Source organism: Cetorhinus maximus, chromosome 7 (assembly GCF_964194155.1).
Source record: "Cetorhinus maximus chromosome 7, sCetMax3.hap1.1, whole genome shotgun sequence".
Taxonomy (NCBI): Eukaryota; Metazoa; Chordata; class Chondrichthyes; order Lamniformes; family Cetorhinidae; genus Cetorhinus; species Cetorhinus maximus.
Window position 1 is genome coordinate 101284031 of NC_135885.1, and position 3011 is coordinate 101287041.

A 3011-nucleotide genomic window follows, 5' to 3' on the forward strand; every position below is an offset into this window, starting at 1 on the left:
CTATCTCCACTGCCCATCCTCAGCTAAATAAAGGTGTCCAGTATTTTTGAGCAGTTATGTTTGTGTGACCCCAGACCCTGGATAGCTATGCAGCCTAACAATCACCTTTCAATCACCTTTCAGTTGTTACTTTCAATAGGTATTTAGGCTACACAATACTATTCTTTCAGAAAGTTAACATAATTTTGCTAGAAGTTGTCGAGCTTTTGACCTTTATGTTTACAGATTCTCGATTGCACCCTTCATTCAAAGCAACTGAAAAAAAACAAGTTGGGCACCAATCATAGACAATTCTGCAAAAATGATCAATTAAGTGTCCAAACTTAAAGGCAGTTGTGACAACAGATGAAGTGCATAACAGAATCAACTAACAATGCAATTATTTTCAATTGATAAAATCATAGCCCAGTAAAAATGAGTCAATTTTATATATGTTATATATGAATCCTGCATTCCCATCAAGACAGTCTATTGAATCAATTTGAACAACAAAAAAAGCCAGGCTGCCACTTTCAATTATAAAGGATATAATTAGGTTTTGCATCGGCTTCTGGATAAAGATAGCACATGTATAAAAAACAATTGGCTGTCAATACTTTAACTGATTGCCTCAAAAATTACTGAATGTTTCACAAATGACATCATATCCACTAAGTGTATTGCAGGGTGAGACCAAGTCACTTGGTTAGGCAGCCAGTGAAAAATTCTCATTCATAAATGTCAAGTCCACTGCTCTTTCTGTGTGATTGTATCGACCAGGGTGTGTGTTTGTTCTGAGAGTAAGAAATCAATGTGAAGCCTGTAAAAATAATCACATGTTCTGGGAACAGGAATCTACTTTTAGATGGGGTAGCAATTATAGTTTTGGAAAATGTAGGACTGTAGCTTTAAGAATAATCCCATGTTGTAAGATCACATGATCTGTGTAAGCCAATGTTAGCAGCGCGGGGAACCTCCACAGGCGAGTTCTTCTTTAGTTATGGCGTTTGATGCACATGTGTAGTTACTGCTGCTGTCCTGTAACTAAAGTTAAATGTTTCCACTAAGAAAAGTTGTCTGAAGATCGACTCTATAACAGACGGAATACAGAGGGTGGAATTGTCCCACGATTGCATTAAATGTGGTAGCGGGCAGGTAAAATGACGTTTTACCCGTTGGCCGCAATGTCAGCTTTTCACGCCGTATCGTCCCAAACCTGCCACATTAATTATGCATTCCCTGAAACAAGCCATTTCCATGGTGGGTGGGCTCTCGTTCGCCTGCCATGCCATCATCTCACCGCTTCATCACACTAGGGGCTATGTTTAAAGTCCAGCCGTGTGCACACCTCTCAGTGCTTCCAGCCCACGACTGCTGCAAAGAAGACATGGTGTCGAAAGGCAAAAAGACCTCGGCCCCAGGTTCAAAGACGAGTCCCTTGAATGCCTTTTGGACGCAATGGAGATTTGCAGTGATGTCCTCTATCCCTGCTCTGGCCACAGGATGGGCAGCAACCTCACTAATCCAGCTTTGGAGGCGGTGGCAGCGATGGTCAGCATCAACACCCTGCAAAAGAGGACAGCCAACCAATGTTGCAAGAGGATGAATGATCTCCTCCGTTCTGCCAGGGTGAGTCACTCTTCTCATCACTCTCAACTCACAAACCCATCACACATCCACAGGGCCCTCACTCACTGCCAGTTTAAGGGACATCATCATTCACTCTCTCACACACACCTTCATTGTCCTCATCTCGTCCATGGGGCCACTCACCACCTGCACAGGCCAGGCACACTTATCATCTGGCCTGGCAGGCATCCTGCTTACACTCTCTCTGTCTCTATTCATGCAGGACCAGCTGGTACACAACAAGAGGGAGAGGTCACAGAGCAGTGGAGAAATGACTGAAATCAAAATCCTCATGGACTTTGAAAACAGAGCCACCCAGCTGACCAAGTGAGGATCCAGCAGCGCAACATCCATCAGACAACCATGCTGTGAGTGATGTGTCCTGTTTCACAGGCCACTGCCAGGCACTAATTATCTCTCCTTGCTTTCGCAGGCACATCTGCCAAACAGCCAATGGAGCCCACAACCCAGTGCTTCCAATCAGGCCCCAAAAAAGCTTCTGAAGAGGAATCTGGAGGCACCTTCTTCGAGGTCCCATCACAGCGCTCACCCACACCCTCCACCAGATCAGAGACACACACCTCAGTGGGACCTAGCTTTAGAGTAGGCCCGGGATCACAATCTGGTGAGTACATAGCACTTCTTGATCCATTGCAAGGGGCAGAGATTTCCCAGTTGTCCGGTGCTCGGAGGACTGCTGGAGACCAGAAATTTGCTGAGTCAGATGACGAGTCTCTGGACTCGGTCATGTCACAGTTGCTGGAGCTGCAAAGGCAGGCTCGGGAACATCAGGAAGGGATGGCCACAGCACTCCTCAGATTGCAAGGCATGATGGAGGAGTCTGTCCACCTTCAGGCTGAGGTGATAGCTCCGACATGCCAATGCACCGAAGTCAACGCTGGTATGATGGCTTCCGCCATGGACACCTTGGTCCAGGACATTGCTCCTGCATTGCTGTGTGGGCTGAACTCCATCGCCAACATCATAGATGGCCTCCAACAGTGTGTATGCGAGAGTGGTGTGTGGCAGCTCGATCTCACTCCAGCTGTCCCTTCTCCTCATGGAGTCAGCTTGGGCATGCGTAGGGAGGAGGATCAGCAAGTGTACGCCCAGGGGCCATCCACCCAGGTCATTCTGGGAGTAGCCAGCCCATCCGAATTCCTTCTTCCTGTTACCCCAGCAGCTCCAGCTCTACAATTCGATAAGGATGCCTCTGCCACTCAGCAGGTCCCTGAAAGGAGGCCAGGGTCTTGGCCCTCTATAGGATGTCCGTCAAGGTCATCACAGAGAGGGCCCCACAGTTAGCAGGCTGCCTCCACATGTCCAGGGAGTACCAAGGCGTAGCGACAGGGTTAGGAAGGTTAAGAAGATGTATGTATTTTTCAGCACGTTCTGGAGTTTTA